The sequence below is a fragment of the Melozone crissalis genome, unplaced genomic scaffold (genome assembly GCF_028551555.1).
Source record: "Melozone crissalis strain CALT ecotype California unplaced genomic scaffold, PUWL_Pcris_2 ptg000140l_1, whole genome shotgun sequence".
In the NCBI taxonomy this organism is placed as follows: domain Eukaryota; kingdom Metazoa; phylum Chordata; class Aves; order Passeriformes; family Passerellidae; genus Melozone; species Melozone crissalis.
In genome coordinates this window covers 1,376,138-1,395,142 of record NW_026535913.1, presented here as the reverse complement: position 1 = coordinate 1,395,142, position 19,005 = coordinate 1,376,138, and the positions used below count along the sequence as shown (strand labels likewise).

General features: G+C 53.0%; 1 long non-coding RNA gene across 1 annotated transcript; it reads left to right on the top strand.

The window, feature by feature from the left end:
- The first annotated feature begins 8,661 nt into the window (after positions 1-8,661).
- LOC128948634 (uncharacterized) lies at positions 8,662-12,268 on the top strand. The gene is made up of 3 exons (XR_008484129.1): positions 8,662-8,711; positions 11,927-12,006; positions 12,193-12,268. It is a non-coding gene; the product is annotated as an uncharacterized LOC128948634 (long non-coding RNA).
- The last annotated feature ends 6,737 nt before the right edge of the window (positions 12,269-19,005 follow it).

Sequence of the window (19,005 nt, the reverse complement as noted above, 5' to 3'; positions counted from 1 at the left end):
AGCCTTGGGCTACTCCAGGCTCCTGCTGGGGACGTGGTGCACCACAGCCCTGCCCTGACAGGGAAATTCCTTTCTCCTGGTGTTCAGTCTGGACCTTCCAAGCTGCACTTGGTGCTATTAGGTCTTCTTCAGGCTTATTCCTACTATGAAGAAAAGCTCCAGCCTCTCTGAAACCCTTCCATCCCTCCCAGGCTATTCCCTTTCAGTCCTCAGTCTCTACACCACTGACCACAGAGGCCGCAGACTCTCCCTGCTTGTTTTGTGATGAGACCTCCAAACCCCATTCTGGGAGATTTTTGAGTCCTCTCCAAGGTCTGTGAAAAGGGAAAAATAGCATTCGAAGTTATTTTCTCCTAAATCCTACAGTGACAGAAAACGGGTCAGTATCTTTAAACTGAATGGAGACAAATTAACATTTGTTAGAAGGAGGAAATATTTTACAATTAAGAAAGTGGCAGGAAACTGCAGCTGATTTTCCAGAGAAGTGGATTCCCCATCCCAGGAATTGTCCAAGAGCGGGAGCTTTGTGCAGCCTGACCCAGTGAAACCCTCTCATCCCCAGTGACAGAATTCCTGCATTCTGGGTTCTCTGATGTGCTGGGTGCCCTCACAAGGCTTCTGGCCAGAATGTCTGCTGAGGGCAGCCAGGCTGCTACAGGGGCAGTGACCTCACAGCCATCACCATGGCAGCCCTGTGCCCTGGGCCTGACTCTCCCTTTTCCTCTGCCCCTGCCTTGGCTCTGCGGGCATGAAGAGTTTTGTCATTAATATCTTGTCCCTGAGGTGCTGGGGCCAATGACTTCCCAGTCAGGCTCCTGGAGCAGAAGTGGCTTTTCAGGGCCCAGCCAGGAATGAGCCCTGAGGCAGCAGCTCTGCAGTGGTGGCCACCAGGCCGGGCTGCCAAGGGAGGCTTCTGGCCATGGCTTGCAAGCAGCTGCTGCTGCCAAGGTGCCTTTGGTGCCTCAGGCTCTCCCTGGCACAGCTCCCAGCACGGCACTCCGCCCTTGTGCCCGAGCCCTTCCCTGTGCTGGGTCTGGCCTGGGGCTTTTCCTGCAGCGGGACCTGCCCTGCTCATGGCACAGGAAAGGCAGTTCCTGCTGGAGCAGGAGGCTCTGCCTGCAATGGGGTCCAGCAACTCCAGCAAGGTCCTGTTTGCAAAGCCCCCAGTGGGAAATGAAGGAGGGGAGTCACACTGTTTTGGGGGTGAATAATGCTGAAACCAGCCTGACTCCTCCATCCCAAAGTTCAACATCCTCAGAGGGAGCTGAAGCTGTGGCAGAGCTGGAACAATCCCCAGAGAAAGGAACAACCAAGTGACACCACTGAGAGCTTCTGCAGAGCTGCTGAGCTGGCTCAGCCTGGGCACATCTGACTGACAGGGCAGCACCTCAGATGAGAAAAGTCCCATCCCAAATTTTAATGGCAGCATCTCCTGACATTTTGCTGCTTGAGGGGTGTGGGGATTCCTCCCAGCGGTGGGGACACCCTCAAGGTCACTGCTCCAGGCTGAGCCAAAGGGAATTGCCCATGGTCATTGGTCTGGGGGAGTGACATCAATCTCTGCTTAATTACAGGTTTTGCTTAATACAGTTGCTATGAAATAATTTCCTAGTGCTCTGTATAATATATTTTACGTCTCTTACATCCTGCCATAATTATTTCTGATTAAGGCAATTTTGTCTAATCATTACCATCATAGAGAATACATATTTATATAAATATATCTGCCCATGACAGGAACCCCTGTGAGTGTCTGGGACATCCCAGCTCTTTGGCAGCCTGGGGACTCCTGGGATGTCACCGTGGAGCCCCCGTGAGTGCCTGTGACAGATCGGTGCCTTTGCAGCCCAAGGACCCCTGGGATGTCACCATGGAATGGCTGTGACTGCCTCTGACCACAGGGCTCTTTACCATCCCCAGAAAGCCCTGGGAGGTCTCCATGGGGCCCCTGTCTCTGCCTGTGACATTCCAGCTCTGGAACAGCCTGGAGACTCTTGGAAAGTCCCCAAGGAACCCCTCCGAGGGCCTGTGACAAATCTGATCCTTAGCAGGCAACCATCACCAGCCCCCTGTTGCTATGGTCAGTTTCCATGGCAACCATCCCCAGCCCCTATTGCTATAGTCAGTTTCCATGGCAACCATCACCAGCCCCTGTTGCTATGGTCAGTTTCCATGGCAACCATCACCAGCTCCCTGTTGCTATGGTCAGTTTCCATGGCAACCATCACCAGCCCCCTGTTGCTATGGTCAGTCCCTCAGCAGCTCCAGGGAGACCCCATGCCAGGGGTGGTTGCCATGGACACCAGCTCAGGCCTGCAGTCAGAGCTGTTGCCATGGCAACCATTGGCGGCCCCATCCCAGGCTCATGGGATCCCAGAACCACAGAATTGGCTGAGCTGGGAGGGACCCATCAGGATCCTCCAGTCCAACTGCTGGCCCTGCACAGGACACCCCAACAATGCCAGCCTGGGCCTGGCAGCGCTGTCCAAATGCTGCTGCAGCTCAGAGAGCCCTGGAGCTGGGACCCTTCCCTGGGGAGCCTGGGCAGGGCCCCAGCAGCCTCTGGGCAAAAACCTTCTCCTGACATCCAACCTGAGCCTGCCCCGACTCAGCTGCAGCCGTTCCCTCCACTCCTGTCCCTGGGCACCAGAGGGAAGAGGTTCCCACAGACCCAGCCAGGGACCCGCTCCCAAGGCTGTTGCCATGGCCCCCAGGGCTGGGACCAGCTGGGATGTTCGGTTTCCACGGGCTGAGGTTCAGGAATGGGATTCCCCAATTTCCTGTCCCCGCTAAAACCGTGCTGCCCTCGCTGCCCTCCCGCCTCCCATGGGAAGCACAAAAGGCAAAGATCCCGGGCTGGGATAAGAACAATTTATTGGGAACAACAATGAGATAAGGAACGAATGGAACAGAAACAATATTGATAACAGAGTGTATAAATAAAACTGTTGACAGGGAAAACTAAAACACAACTTACTCGGTCAGCCTGGCCATGTATTTCCTCCTGCCTGGAAAGGACACCCTTCTCCTCAGGGACAGAGAGAGAGAGAGAGTGTCCCTTTCCTGTCCCTGGCAATGTCCTGAGGTGGGAATGAATGTAATGACACAGTCATTGCCAGACCCTCATGTTCTTCCATCGCACATCATGTCATTGGCAGAGGCAGGAAAAGGGACAGGTATCTTCCTAGCATGGATCAGAAGGAAAAATGGATCACCAGGGCTCTTCGCAACATGGATCCTCCAACTATGGATGAAGTTGGGGCAATGCACAAAAGCGCTCCTGCACTGGGGCATTGGCAGAGCTTCCCTTACAGGTGCCTCCATTGGTGTCTGGTTAAGACAGAGATCTGGGTGAAGCTTTTCCCACTCTGGGGACACTCGTAGGGCCTCTCCCCAGTGTGGATGTGCCAGTGGGTGATGAGGGTGAAGTTGTGCTTGAAGCCCTTCCCGCACTCAGGGCAGAGGAAGGGCCTCTCCTCAGTGTGAATCCGCTGGTGCTGGAGGAGACTGGAGCTGGTCTGAAACCTCTTCTGACACTGGGGAAACTCATAGGGCCCCTCCCCAGTGTGGATGCGTAGGTGGGTCACAAGGTTGGATCTGTAGCTGAAGCCCTTCCCACACTCCCCACACTCATAGGGCCATTCCCCGGTGTGGATCATCTGGTGGCTGATCAGGTGGGAGCTCTGCCTGAAGCTCTTCCCACACTGCAAGCACTTGTGGGGCTTCTGCCCATCTGGAAGCTGCCCATGGACTACCAGCTGCGAGTTCTGGCTGAAGCTCTGTCCACCTTCCTGGCTCAGGGTGGGTCTTTCCTCCTCAGAGAACCCTGGGTTGGGTTTGGAGCCCCTCCTCCTCATAGAGGATCTCCAGGGCTTTTCCTCCCCATTGGATTCTTTTCCCATGGAGCCACTCAAACCGGCCTCTTCCATGAGGTTGTGCTGTGGGGATTTGTTGTCCCTGATCTTGATCCTCAGCTCCTTCTCTGGTAGAGGAAGGACAAGCACAGGATGGGATTTCCCCCCATGCAAGAGGGGAGGGGAAGGAGATCCCCACAGTGCACCCCTGGTAGGATGGCGTTGGCAGCAGGGTTGTCCTGCAGCGAGGGGATTTTCTGGGCTGGGAGATGGAGCAGGAGAGAGGGGGAAAGGGGCACTGACTTCCTCCTCACCTGCCTGGGTGTCCTGGGGCATCCTCATCTTCCTTGAGGTGTCTTCCGCCATCTGGCCAAGTTTTAGGAATGGGATATTCCTAAAACAAGGGAAGAAAACAAGGGATGAGCACAATGAGCTTTGTACTGGTTTAAAGGCAAACCTGGGGAAGAGTCTAAGCCAGAATTCCAATTCAGTAACAAAATAAGGATCAAGGCAATGATACAGAAACACTGCCTTAAACTGACAGAGTCAGGATATAACCTGACACCCTGTTGGTCACGGTGATGGCAGCAGTCCCATTAAATGGTGGCTGCAGTCCTGTTGGAGAGATGAGGGTGATTCTGTCAAAGCAGGGATCCTGTAGAAGGGTCTGGTCTTCCTGTGGAGGTCCAGTGGTGGTTATGGAGCTCTTGTCCTCTGGGAATCCAGTAGGCAAGCTGCTCCTGGTGTAGCAAAGTGTCAGTTTATATCCAGGTAGGAATGCTTGGATCCTCCCCCTGGGAGGAGCATCCCACAATGGGATGATGGAATTGTATCAGTCCTGCAGTGACACTCAATGGCCCATTCACAGGAGATATCTCCCCTGGAGGGCGTTATCAGGGATGAGTCATGGAAGAGATAAAGAACAATGCCCCACCTGTTTATAGCAGTTGCTGAAGGTGGGGATTGAAAACATGCATTTGGTTACATCTTGCATGGCAACCTGAAACAGTGGGGTAATCCCTGCTCAGGGGGTGAACACCACCCCCCTTACCCAAACTGGCTCAGGTGTAAAACCCCCACCCTGGGAAGGGCACACACACACAGGGGACAATGTCACACTTACCCTGCCCCAGGGGAGGGCTCTTTTTCCTGTCATTCCCTTCCTGTCCCCCCTTTTCTATCCCATTTACTGTTCAATAAAATTCATTTTGGGTTTGGTCTCCTTATCACCTTAATTGGGGCAGAGGAATCTCTCTAACACTTTTCTTAACCAGACTCACCAGATTGTGAAATTCTTTTGGCACAGTGAGTTTAGGCACTGTTCTCTGACCCCAAGTGCCTTTGGCAACAGCATGGTTCCCTCCTCTGAGGAGGTTGTGGTTCTCTCTGGAGGAACTCTTTGAAACTGGGCTGCAGCTTCCTCTGAGCGAGTTATGGCAGAACCGATGATGTAAATCGCCTTTGTGGGCCCGGAGTGTAAAGAAAATATTTTGTTGTCCTTCTATTACAGTGACCTAAAGAAGGTCTTCAGTGTGAGAGAAGTGGACGAGAATCTTGGTTCATGATCAGAAGGCTGGATTTATTGATATATGATATATAATCCATTATAACTATTCTAAAAGGAATAAAGAGAAAAGTTGCAGAGGCTTGCTAAGCTAAGAATAGAAAGAAAAGAATGAATAACAAAGTTCTGTGTCCAGCAGAAAGCAAGGACCAACTCTCCCGTGAGTGGTCAGCAAATCCAAACACTCACAGAAGACCAATCACAGATGCTCCTGTTACATTCCACATCAGCAGATAATTATTGTTTGCATTTTTCTTCTGGGGCCCCAGCTTCCCAGAAAGGACAAATCCTAAAAGAGAGGATTTTATGAAAAAATGTCTGTGACATCCTTCCTTGAAATGTTTTTTAAAATCACAGGAGGAAAGGGAGCAAATGATACCAGCGAGACTGACAAGGTTCATTCAACTCATGGTGAGGAACTCAAGGCTGCTAAAAGTCCTACAAGAAGCTCAGCTCAAGTAGCTAAATTCCCAAATAACTCCTGAATTCCCAGGCTTGAGTGTTTTGCGAAATGTGAGAATCATTTTTCTCTTCATCCCTGTCACCTTTGTGACAGCTACACAGAGTTTACTTTCTTTTTAATGATATCTGTATTGGGCTGAATTTACACTTTTATCAGAATGTGCTAGCAGCTGAGCTGGAGCTGTGCAGGAACCAGTGGAACTTGGAATTGCCACAAAATTGCTTGTACTGCCAGTTTATTAATATTTGGGATTTGTTTGCATTTTCATCACATCTGACTTGTGGGAAAATCAAATGTTCATCAAAGTGATTTATGCAGAGTCAAGTTTGATTTCTGCCAAATTCTTTTGTCCAGTGCCCAGGGGATGCTCGGGGGTCTCTGTGCCTCTCGCCCTGGGGGATGCTTGGCAGGGGTTTGGGGGGGTTGCCCCTGTCCCTGTCACCCCAGGCCATTCCCCAGGGGATTGTCCCTGTCCCTGTCATCCCAGGCCATTGCCCAGGGAGTGTCCCTGTCCCTGTCACCCCAGGCCATTCCCCCGGGGGTCTCCATCATTTTCACCCAGGGAAAGCCTGGAGGGTCTCCCTCAGGTACTCAGGGCAGTCTCTGTCCCTCTCAGCCCAGGGGATGCTCGGGGGTCTCTGTCCCCTCACCCTGGGGGATGCTCAGGGGGTCTCCATCCCTCTGGCCTCAGGCAATGCCTGTGCAGGGCTGGGGACCAGGAGCTCTGTGTCCCTCTCACTGCTGAGGGTGCTCGGGGCTGGGGGGGCTCTCTGACCTTCTCACCCCTGGGGAGGCCGGGGGGGTCTCTGTCCCTCTCAGCCCTGCTGTGACCCCACCCAAACATCATCGGGGTCAGAGGGACAGAGACACCCCCAAACCCCCAGAAGGGCTGAACCTGGGATTTGGTTTGGGGCTGAGGATTTAGGAAAGGGCTGGAATTGGGGCTGGTGTTGGATTTTGGGCTGAGATTTGGGTTAGAGCTGGGATTGGGGTTAAGGCTGGACATGGGATTGACTTTAGGGCTGGTGCTGGGATTGGGTCTGGGGCTAGAAAAGTCTGGCACTGGGATGAGATTAAATACTGAACTGTGAGTGTGTCTAAACATGGAGTGAGACTGAGACCAGGATCAGGGTCAGGTTTGGGACTGAGCTCACCCAGGGCAGGACAGGGAGGATGTCACTGCAGGATGTCCCTGGCATCATCCCAGCCCTCCTCAGGCACCTCCAAACATGAGGAGCAGCTGGGTGCCCCAAGATCCAGGTGCTCCCACGCTGCCCCTCAATACCAGGCAAGCATTCCCTGAGGGCAGCCCTGACTGTGACCCTTGGGGCTCTGGGATCAGCCCTCACATCCCTGTGGGAGCAGCAGCAGACAGGATGAGAGATTCTCTCGCCCCGTTTTTCCTGTGGAAGGGTGAAGTCCAGCTGCACTTTTCTTCTGGTGCCTCCTCCTCTCCTCAGCTGAGGATGTCAAACTCTCCAGGAGCAGGAAAATCCCCATTCCCTCTTTCCTTGTGGCTGCAGCCTGGAACATCCACCCAGAATGAAGGACTTTCTGACAGCCCTGCTGAATGACACTGGCAAGAGGTTTGTGAGAAGGGGAAGAAATTGTATTTTGATAGTAAATAAAAGGTGCAAAATTATTCCTTTCTGTTATATTCCTTTTCAGTCAGTTCTGGTCTGTTTTCAGAGCGCCACCTTCTCAGCTGATTGTGTTTGTGCCCTCCTTTCTCTCCTGCCTCTCTTTGTCTGCTCTGTTTCTCTCTCAGTGTCTCCCTTGACGCAGGGCAGCTCACACCAAAGACCGTGCCCGGATTTAATTCCCAATTCAGGAGCTACAACAACCATGGGGGAAGTTATGAAGGCTCGCAGTGAAATGCCACTGTAAGATCTTGCTCCACTTGGCTTTTGGCTCCTTTTTGACAGCTTTGCCCTCAAGGGCAAGAACATCTTTTCATAGCTGAGAACTGGAATTCCAGACCCTGGCAGTGTGTGCCGTGGATTCCAGAGGGGCATTCCCGAGGCTCCCAGGGTGCTGCTCCTCCCAAGGAGCTTCTCTCCCAAGGGGAGAAGATCCAGCAGCTCTGTGGGCTCCCAGAGCACACAGCAAAGGTGGCTTTGATGGACATTTTCCAGGGACTGGGGTGGGAAGGGACCCTGTCCATGGATTACGACCCCGCGAGGGAGAGACGCCTCTGCCTCAGTGAAGGAGCGAATGAGAGCGTGGGAACGAAACCGACGATTATTGAGCGTGGACTGAACGGAACAAGAAATGGGGAGGAGAAAGGGAGAGAAAGAAATCCGGAAGAGGTCTGAAAGAGAGAAAGAAAAAGGAAAGAGGTCTCAGACAACAGAAAGAAATGGGAAAAGGCTCCCGCCTGGACTCCGCAGCTCCCAGGAACACCCGCAGGGCGTAGCGCCTTTTACAATTCCAGCCAATCAGAGGACGCGGTAAACAATTTCCAGCCAACCAGAGCTTATCTCGCCGATGACTCACCGGTTGCCAGGCGGGCCCGCAGAGCCCAGCGGCCGCGGAGCGGAATTTGGGGCTCGGGCCGGGGGACGGATCCGCCCCGGGGGGGCCCCCGAGCCCCCTGCCCAGCCCTGGGGCCGATCGGGGGCTCCCCCACCCAGCAGCCGGTGCTGCGGGGCCGCGGGGCAGAGCGGTGGGAAAGGGGAGTCGGGGCTGGCAGCGGAGGAAATGCGGGAGGAAGAGGAGGGAGAGCAGGAGCGGGAGCGGGAGCGGGAGAATCGCGGCGCTCGCAGCGCCCGCGTGCCGAGCCTGCAGCGCCCCCTGCCCCGGGAGCATCGCCCCCAGCCCCGAGCCGCAGGTGAGGGCGGAGGCCGAGCTCGCCCCGGCTCCAGCCAGGGGTCTCCAGGAGGATTTTTTGGTGAGTGTTCGGAGCCGGCAGATCCCAGACTCGAGCCCCGGGTATCTCCGGGCTCCCTAAGAGGAGCTTTTTCGGGGGGAGAGCAGCCGCGATCGCCCCTCGGAGGGTCCCGGGGGGGCCACGTGGGGATGGCCCGGTACCGACGGGGCGGGACATTGGTTTTGGGGATCCCCGTGAGAGCCGGGGCTGAGGAACGGGGGACCCCCGGGGCGGGGAGAGGGGAAGGGGCGATACCGGAGCTGGGGCACCCCCGGCAGCCCGGAGATGAGGCGGGGACGGGACCCCCTGACCCTGACAGGGGTGTCCTGGGGTGACTTCATGATGCTCGTACCCCCATCGGTCTGTTTAGCCCAGAAATGAGTTCTGCACCTTTAAGGCTGGTTCTGAGAGCGAAGGGGAGGAGGAAGAAGCAGCAGTTTGTTTTCAGAAACTGTACTCACTCCTCTACATTCCGGCTGCTGGATGGACAGAGAGCAGGACAGAGCTCTCCTTTGCTTTTAGTTAGTTTTTAGCTCGCTGAGGCAGAGAAGTTCCCTGGACTGTGGTTTTTCTTTTTCTTTGGAGCTGTTTAAATCTGCTCTGCGCTGAACACCCAGAACATCACCGGCAGCTGGCACCTGTGGCCCACCTGGCTGAGCCTGGGCCACAGCATTTCCAGTGCTGGAGGGACTGAAAAGAGACTGATAAGAGACTGATAAGAGACTGATAAGACACTGAGTGCTCGGAGCTACAACCCAAGCAGGAACTTTCAGAGTTTGTCATATATTTTGGAGCAGCAAGAGGTTTTATTGCTTAATATTGTTCAATTTTTGTGCTGGTAAATGCTTTGCCTGTAACATTACGGTTTTTTTCCACTTTTCTCTAAGGAAATATTTTCCCAAACTGGCTGAAGGTCGGACTGCTGAATCGGCATTCTAGAGGAAACTCCTTTTGGAGGGTTTCAACCGATTTTGCCCTAAACCAGGACAGGGTGGTAGAAAGAAGGGGGAACCCCAAGTGGCTGGATTGAGGGGAGGCTGGAGAGGGGGACCTTGGGACCCCAGAACCTCCCAGAATCCAAAAGCAGAACCCTGGAGAGGGGGGATCCCCAGGACCCATGGGATCCCCAGAAGCCCTGAGATGGAGGACCTACCATAACCCAAGAGGGATGAGACTGGAAATGGGAAACTCCTGGTGGCTTTTTTTGATTCACTCTTGAGTTTTGGACATCAGGTGACTTATAGAAATGGACGTGGGTGGGAGGAATCCCCAACCCAAGGCATTCACACCTTGTTTTTCCCCAAACCAGGATTTTCCCCAAACCTTCCCACCATAACATCCCCCCTGTCCCACTCTGGGTAAGATCAATCCCAAACCTGACCCTGATCCTGGTCTCAATCTCACTCCATGTTTAGACACACTTACAGTTCTGTATTTAATCTCATCCCAGTTTCAGACTCATCTATCCCAAGACCCAATCCCAGCCCCAGACCTAAAGCCAATCCCATGTCTAGCCTTTACCTCAATCCCAGCTCTAATCCAAATCTCAGCCCAAAATCCAACACCAGCCCCAATTCCAGCCCCTTCCTAAACCCTAAGCCCCAAACCAAATCCCAGGTTCAGCCCTTCTGGGGGTTTGGGGGTGTCTCTGTCCCTCTGACCCCGATGATGTTTGGGTGGGGTCACAGCAGGGCTGAGAGGGACAGAGATCCCCCCGGCCTCCCCAGGGGTGAGAAGGTCAGAGAGCCCCCCCAGCCCCGAGCACCCTCAGCAGTGAGAGGGACACAGAGCCCCTGGTCCCCAGCCCTGCACAGGCATTGCCTGAGGCCAGAGGGATGGAGACCCCCCGAGCATCCCCCAGGGTGAGGGGACAGAGACCCCCGAGCATCCCCTGGGCTGAGAGGGACAGAGACTGCCCCGAGCACCCCCTGGCACAGGGTATGAGAGGGAGGGAGACCCCCAGGCATTCTCTGGGGTGAGAATGATGGAGACCCCCTGGGGAATGGCCTGGGGTGACAGGGACGGGGAAACCCCCCCCAAACATCTCCCAGGGCAAGCGGAACAGAGGCTTCACAAGCATCCCCTGGGCACCAGACAAAGTAATGTTGTTTCTTGTCAGAAATCAAAATTGACCCTAGATAAAATGCCTTGAATTTACTCTTCCCACAAGTCCCTTGTGATGGAAAGGCAAATAAATCCCAAAATTTTATAAACTTACAATAGAAGCTGTTTTGTGGCAATTCCAAGTTCCACTGGTTCCTGCACAGCTCCAGCTCAGCTGCTGGCACATTCTAAAAAAAGAAAAGTGGAAAATAGGCCCAATACGGATTATGAAAAGGAAGGGGAAGCTATGTATAGCTGTCACAAAGGTGACAGGGACAAAGAGAAAAATTATTCTAACATTTGGCAAAGTCCCCCAGCCTGTGAAACAGACCTCCCCTGGAGGGGGCCAAGTGTGACATTGTCCCCTGTGTGTGTGGCCTTTTCGGGGTGGGGGTTTTACACCTGAGCCAGTTTGGGTAAGGGGGGTGGTGTTCACCCCCTGAGCAGGGATTACCCCACTGTTTCAGGTTGCCATGCAAGATGTAACCAAATGCATGTTTTCAATCACCATCTTCATCAACTCTTATAAACAGGTGGGGCATTGTTCTTTATCTCTTCCATGACTCATCCCTGATAACGCCCTCCAGGGGAGATATCTCCTGTGAATGGGCCATTGAGTGTCACTGCAGGACTGATACAATTCCATCCTCCCATTGTGGGATGCTCCTCCCAGGGGGAGGATCCAAGCATTCCTACCTGGATATAAGCTGACACTTTGCTACACCAGGAGCAGCTTGCCTACTGGATTCCCAGAGGACAAGAGCTCCATAACCACCACTGGACCTCCACAGGAAGACCAGACCCTTCTACAGGATCCCTGCTTTGACAGAATCACCCTCATCTCTCCAACAGGACTGCAGCCACCATTTAATGGGACTGCTGCCATCACCGTGACCAACAGGGTGTCAGATTATATCCTGACTCTGTCAGTTTAAGGCAGTGTTTCTGTATCATTGCCTTGATCCTTATTTTGTTACTGAATTGGAATTCTGGCTTAGACTCTTCCCCAGGTTTGCCTTTAAACCAGTACAAAGCTCATTGTGCTCATCCCTTGTTTTCTTCCCTTGTTTTAGGAATATCCCATTCCTAAAACTTGGCCAGATGGCGGAAGACACCTCAAGGAAGATGAGGATGCCCCAGGACACCCAGGCAGGTGAGGAGGAAGTCAGTGCCCCTTTCCCCCTCTCTCCTGCTCCATCTCCCAGCCCAGAAAATCCCCTCGCTGCAGGACAACCCTGCTGCCAACGCCATCCTACCAGGGGTGCACTGTGGGGATCTCCTTCCCCTCCCCTCTTGCATGGGGGGAAATCCCATCCTGTGCTTGTCCTTCCTCTACCAGAGAAGGAGCTGAGGATCAAGATCAGGGACAACAAATCCCCACAGCACAACCTCATGGAAGAGGCCGGTTTGAGTGGCTCCATGGGAAAAGAATCCAATGGGGAGGAAAAGCCCTGGAGATCCTCTATGAGGAGGAGGGGCTCCAAACCCAACCCAGGGTTCTCTGAGGAGGAAAGACCCACCCTGAGCCAGGAAGGTGGACAGAGCTTCAGCCAGAACTCGCAGCTGGTAGTCCATGGGCAGCTTCCAGATGGGCAGAAGCCCCACAAGTGCTTGCAGTGTGGGAAGAGCTTCAGGCAGAGCTCCCACCTGATCAGCCACCAGATGATCCACACCGGGGAATGGCCCTATGAGTGTGGGGAGTGTGGGAAGGGCTTCAGCTACAGATCCAACCTTGTGACCCACCTACGCATCCACACTGGGGAGGGGCCCTATGAGTTTCCCCAGTGTCAGAAGAGGTTTCAGACCAGCTCCAGTCTCCTCCAGCACCAGCGGATTCACACTGAGGAGAGGCCCTTCCTCTGCCCTGAGTGCGGGAAGGGCTTCAAGCACAACTTCACCCTCATCACCCACTGGCACATCCACACTGGGGAGAGGCCCTACGAGTGTCCCCAGAGTGGGAAAAGCTTCACCCAGATCTCTGTCTTAACCAGACACCAATGGAGGCACCTGTAAGGGAAGCTCTGCCAATGCCCCAGTGCAGGAGCGCTTTTGTGCATTGCCCCAACTTCATCCATAGTTGGAGGATCCATGTTGCGAAGAGCCCTGGTGATCCATTTTTCCTTCTGATCCATGCTAGGAAGATACCTGTCCCTTTTCCTGCCTCTGCCAATGACATGATGTGCGATGGAAGAACATGAGGGTCTGGCAATGACTGTGTCATTACATTCATTCCCACCTCAGGACATTGCCAGGGACAGGAAAGGGACACTCTCTCTCTCTCTCTGTCCCTGAGGAGAAGGGTGTCCTTTCCAGGCAGGAGGAAATACATGGCCAGGCTGACCGAGTAAGTTGTGTTTTAGTTTTCCCTGTCAACAGTTTTATTTATACACTCTGTTATCAATATTGTTTCTGTTCCATTCGTTCCTTATCTCATTGTTGTTCCCAATAAATTGTTCTTATCCCAGCCCGGGATCTTTGCCTTTTGTGCTTCCCATGGGAGGCGGGAGGGCAGCGAGGGCAGCACGGTTTTAGCGGGGACAGGAAATTGGGGAATCCCATTCCTGAACCTCAGCCCGTGGAAACCGAACATCCCAGCTGGTCCCAGCCCTGGGGGCCATGGCAACAGCCTTGGGAGCGGGTCCCTGGCTGGGTCTGTGGGAACCTCTTCCCTCTGGTGCCCAGGGACAGGAGTGGAGGGAACGGCTGCAGCTGAGTCGGGGCAGGCTCAGGTTGGATGTCAGGAGAAGGTTTTTGCCCAGAGGCTGCTGGGGCCCTGCCCAGGCTCCCCAGGGAAGGGTCCCAGCTCCAGGGCTCTCTGAGCTGCAGCAGCGTTTGGACAGCGCTGCCAGGCCCAGGCTGGCATTGTTGGGGTGTCCTGTGCAGGGCCAGCAGTTGGAGTGGAGGATCCTGATGGGTCCCTCCCAGCTCAGCCAATTCTGTGGTTCTGGGATCCCATGAGCCTGGGGATGGGGCCGCCAATGGTTGCCATGGCAACAGCTCTGACTGCAGGCCTGAGCTGGTGTCCATGGCAACCACCTCGGCATGGGGTCTCCCTGGAGCTGCCAAGGGACTGAGCATAGCAACAGGGAGCTGGTGATGGTTGCCATGGAAACTGACCATAGCAACAGGGGGCTGGTGATGGTTGCCATGGAAACTGACCATAGCAACAGGGAGCTGGTGATTGTTGCCAAGGAATCTGACCATAGCAACAGGGAGCTGGTGATGGTTGCCACGGAAACTGCCCATAGCAATAGGGGGCTGGGGATGGTTGCCATGGAAACTGACCATAGCAACAGGGGCTGGTGATGGTTGCCATGGAAACTGACCATAGCAACAGGGAGCTGGTGATGGTTGCCACAGAAAATGGCCATAGCAATAGGGGGCTGGTGATGGTTGCCTGCTAAGGATCAGATTTGTCACAGGCCCTCGGAGGGGTTCCATGGGGACTTTCCAGGAGTCTCCAGGCTGTTCCAGAGCTGGAATGTCACAGGCAGAGACAGGGGCTCCATGGAGACCTCCCAGGGCTTTCTGGGGATGGTAAAGAGCCCTGTGGTCAGAGGCAGTCACAGCCATTCCATGGTGACATCCCAGGGGTCCTTGGGCTGCAAAGGCACCGATCTGTCACAGGCACTCACGGGGGCTCCACGGTGACATCCCAGGAGTCCCCAGGCTGCCAAAGAGCTGGGATGTCCCAGATACTCACAGGGGTTCCTGTCATGGGCACAGTGGGAGCTTCATGCAAAAGCTTTATTTCTTTATTGGAGAAACTCCTGCCGAGACGTGAGGTGGAAAAATGACACTCAACAGCCACCATGGTTCCTCAAACTTGTGCAGGACCCCTAGACTTCTAAAATTCATTCTAAGAGAGGAGACTGGGAGTGGCTGGATCCAATCCCAGCCCCAGTCTTTCTCAAAGGTGTAAGAGATTGGACATTGGAATTGGACTTGAACGCTATTTGTCCCACAGGATTAATCATAGAATACCAGATAAATTTATATAAATACAGCTCTGATTTTTTTCTGATCATGATTAGACAGAATGGTTTATTTGCACCACAGAGTAAATGAAAAAAATGAGTTATTGCTGCAGTCTCAGGTGGTCTGGACAAAACCTTTCCTGAGAGTGTCTTGTGGCAATGGGTAGGAACCATGAGAGCACCAGCACACAGACACACACACAGACACACAGATACACACACACACACACACACACACACACATACAGAGAGAGAGAGAGAGAAACGCTGAAAGTGTCCAGAGGCCAAAGACAAAGGATTGTCCAGGGCATAAATGGAGGGAAAGAGGGTGCAATGGAGAGCACCAGGTATCCAATGGTCTGAGGGCTCAGGGGTGGTACAGTGGGAAGGGACCAGTAGGGAATGCCCGGGTAGATGGACAGGGTTACACACCAATGGGAAGGGAGAACTCGCCAGAACATGAACATATAAGTGTAAAAGGGGTAGAGAAGGCCAATGGAGAGGACAGAACTGGGACAAATTAACATAGTGCGGCAGAGCACCATGGGGAAGCCTTTTTTCTCACCCTGAGCTGTGAGGAGTGCCCGGAGCCTGTGGTGTGTCTTTCCAGGGCATTGCTATTGCCTTTTCCCGGTAGGCTCACAGATTTGCACAGTTGTGCAATGTCACAATGATCTCCTTGGTTCTGCAGTTCTGCTGTGGCTGCTGTGTAACAATGGACCTGTGATACCATGAGGCTCCATAGTGTCACCATGGTCCCTTTGGTTGCACAAGGCCCTGCTGGGACATGATGGCCCCTTGGTTCCATGAGAGGCCTGGGCTCCCACAGCCCCTCACAGACCCCTATGGCCTCTCAGAGTTCCCCATGGCCCCTCATGGCCTCTCAAGGCCCTTAATGGCGCCTCATGACTGATGGCCCCTCACAGCCCCTCCATGGCCCCTCACAGCCCCAGGGCTCCTCCAAAAGGAGAAGGGGTCAAGTCCTGCTTGTTCTCCTTTCATTTCAGTCCCTTCACAGCTGTGAGTGCAGAAAGGCTGAAATGGAGCCTTTCCCCAGTGTTTCCCTCAGGGCTAACTGCGGGCTGAAGCTCTGTGCTGGCCTCGGCCCCAGTGCCACCATCCCTGCAGCCGCCAGGCCTTTGCTGTCCCCCCGTGTCCGTTCCCTGTCCCCGAGTCCCGCCCGGCTTTGGCAGCAGCAGCAGCCGCAGCGCAGGGGGCGCCGGCCCGGCCCAGCCGGGGCTCCCGGCCAGGAGCAGCAGCAGCGCCGGCCCCTTCCCGCCTGCTCCCGCCTCTGCTCCCAAGGGCTTTTTCCAGCTTAGTTCTGGAGCAGAGCAGCCAGCACCCACACACAGCCCTGACTGCTCAGGGCCCGCCTGTGCTGCCCTGAGCCAGACCTCAGAGCAAGAAAGGATCGGGTTCCAGCGCTGTTTTCAGCTCTGTTTGACTCACCCTGAGGTGACAGCAGCAGGCTGCTGGCGCCTTTGCCTTGGGAATTTGGGATCATGACTGCTCTTGGCCCTCTTCTGCTTGCCACCTGAATTTTATCAATAAAACTGCAAGTGCCTCTTTCAGTTGGTGCTACCCATGGTGCTTTCATGACAGTGAAGTCAGTATTTTTGTCTCGGACATAAAGATCAGCAGATACTGGAATGTCCACCAGCCCCTGAGCACTTAAGTGAGGGGAATTAAAGCCACACAGGCCACATTTGCAGTGCTCCAACAGAGCCCTGCTGCTGGCACTGTTGAAATAGAATAAACTGACAGAGGCCATCACAGAAATTGCCTCCGCAGTGTGTAAATTGAAAAATCCACCAGGAGAAACAGAAACCTGAACTTCTCGACTCACTTCATTGTTCCTTCCCAGCAGCAGGAAATGCAGATGCCCAGAGGTGTTTTGCACTGCTGCTGCCCCCAGTTTGAGCCCAGGCTCTGCCCAGGCCCAGCGGGAACCTGAGCCCAGCCCAGAGAGCTCAGCGCACGCGGGGCCAGGCCCAGAGCCACAGGCACGGCCGCCCATTGCGGGGCAGCGGCGCAGACGGAATGTCCTGTGGCCAAACCTCCTGCTCCTGCCACACAGCGCCAGCCTTCTCCCCCTCCTCCTCCTCTCCCAGCACGGCACAAATTCCAGCTTGGAGGAGGCTGCCGCAGAGAGGGCTTAAGCTCCTGTTCCAGCCTGAGTGTCCCTGCAGAGGAACAGGGAATCTTTCAGGCAGTTGCACAAGCTCAGGCTTCTCACTTCATCGGGAATCTGGGATGCAGATGGCCTTGCTAAGAAAGCCAAAAGCCAAGGGAATGGATTATAGATTACTGAAAAAAACCGTCAGCCATCTTTCAGGCAAGGTTTACCAAGTCATTTCCTGCATTTCTTCTTTTCAGATTCTTTCAGTTGGCTACTCTGGGAAGTCCAGCTTGTACTGGTGCTTATCATGAACTGATTGTGCTTTTGATTTACGCAGCAAAACACCAAATGTGGAATCATCTATATGGAACTGTTATGAATGATCAGTCAAAAGCCAAATTATAAAAAATGCGAAAATATTTCTTTATATTTTTCCGCGACTAAAATATGGTCTTCAAAACCACCACAGCCAAAGAGACAGTGTCGAGCCCGGGTTGGGTGCTGGGTGAACCTGGATCCCACCTCTATTGCATCGGACTCTCCACCATTCACGAGAGCCGCTTCTTGTAGGGACGCTTTATACAGTTTATTATGCCTGAGCAAAGAAGTCCCAGTTTCTTTTGTAACTCTGCATATTCATAGTTGGTTCTTCCAGTGTGCAGAGCTGGACAATCGCCATTTCCTTGTTGATAGCCAGCGCTGATCGGATTCAGGGAAGTCACGTATTCACACGTATCTTTCTGGCGACTTTGGCTATCTTGATCGATGTTATCAACAGGGCAATGATCGCTCTTAGGCGTCTTTCGATGACTCGGGATAATAGTGATCATTGCGCTGGGTGTGTCTATTCTTGGGCTAAAGTGCCAATCGTTATCTGGCCACCTTCAGGAATTTCGGAATTTGAATAGACGCCTGCCTCTCAGGCTGCTTGTGGTCAGAGACTTGTTTGGATTTTGCAGTCTTTATGAAATACATGCTTTTATAGCATGAATTATTTCCCAACATATATTCCAACACCACTACAATCTCACAGAAGAAGGCAATCATACAGATCAGTGTATGGTCACATTGCCCCCTAATTCTCATAAAGTCTATCTACTCTGCATACGCTTACTTTGTATTTTTGTTTCTCAGTCATCACAGAACTGAGAGCTGCAAGAAAAAAAGAGAAAGAAATATGAACAGTCCTTGAGTAAGGGAAATACTGGACTGTCAGGAACTAAAAATAGTTGATAGCATCCGTATCAGGCAATTTTTTTTACTCTCTACCAGTGTCCATTTCAGGCATCCTGTTAGCGTGATTTAGGATTTTGCAGCTAAATGCAATGGGCTGCAATTTGAGAGGCCTACAAGAAAAAAAACTTATCAGACTTCCCCCCCCCCCCCCCGAGTTACAGGTGCAAATTACAAAATGAAAGGGCCTACAGAAATTTAAAATTTTCTAATTTTAGAAAAATACAGTATTAGCATCAGATTCCAAGGGCATAGAGATTAGGAGCAGCAAGGAAATGCTCCCAGAAATGTTTTCTAGCCTGAAGAGACAAGCTAGCCACAGGAAGAAGAAAGAGCCACTTCTTTTAAAATGTGTGAATTACTGAATGCAAGAGCCATTGGCCCTTTCAGCTTCTGTTTTTAACAAAAAGTAAGCTATTAACTTGTGTTTATGAAGACTTTAGTTGGACTTCAATGTTTTTGAGACAGCTTCTGAGCAAAATACAAAGAAACTACATAACATATTAATAAATGCAGCATTTAGAATAACAACTAAATAGTCCTATCTCATAGTTAAATGTTCAGTTCTTCATAAATTGTTATCAAGTCCATGAAATGCAGTGCCTAATCCAGTTAAATCCCACCTACACCTCAGATTTGCCTGTGTAACTAATATTTTCCACTCCACTCCCTATCCCTTCTCTCACCACAGTCCTCAAGCCCTCAGCCAGGCACAAGCCAACTTCTCACCTCAACTGCTGTTAGCAATTACCAAGCACCTGTTGGTAATTACCTGAGCACCTGCCCCACCCACAGCAGCTGTAGGTCCCTGGCTGCTGGGAGA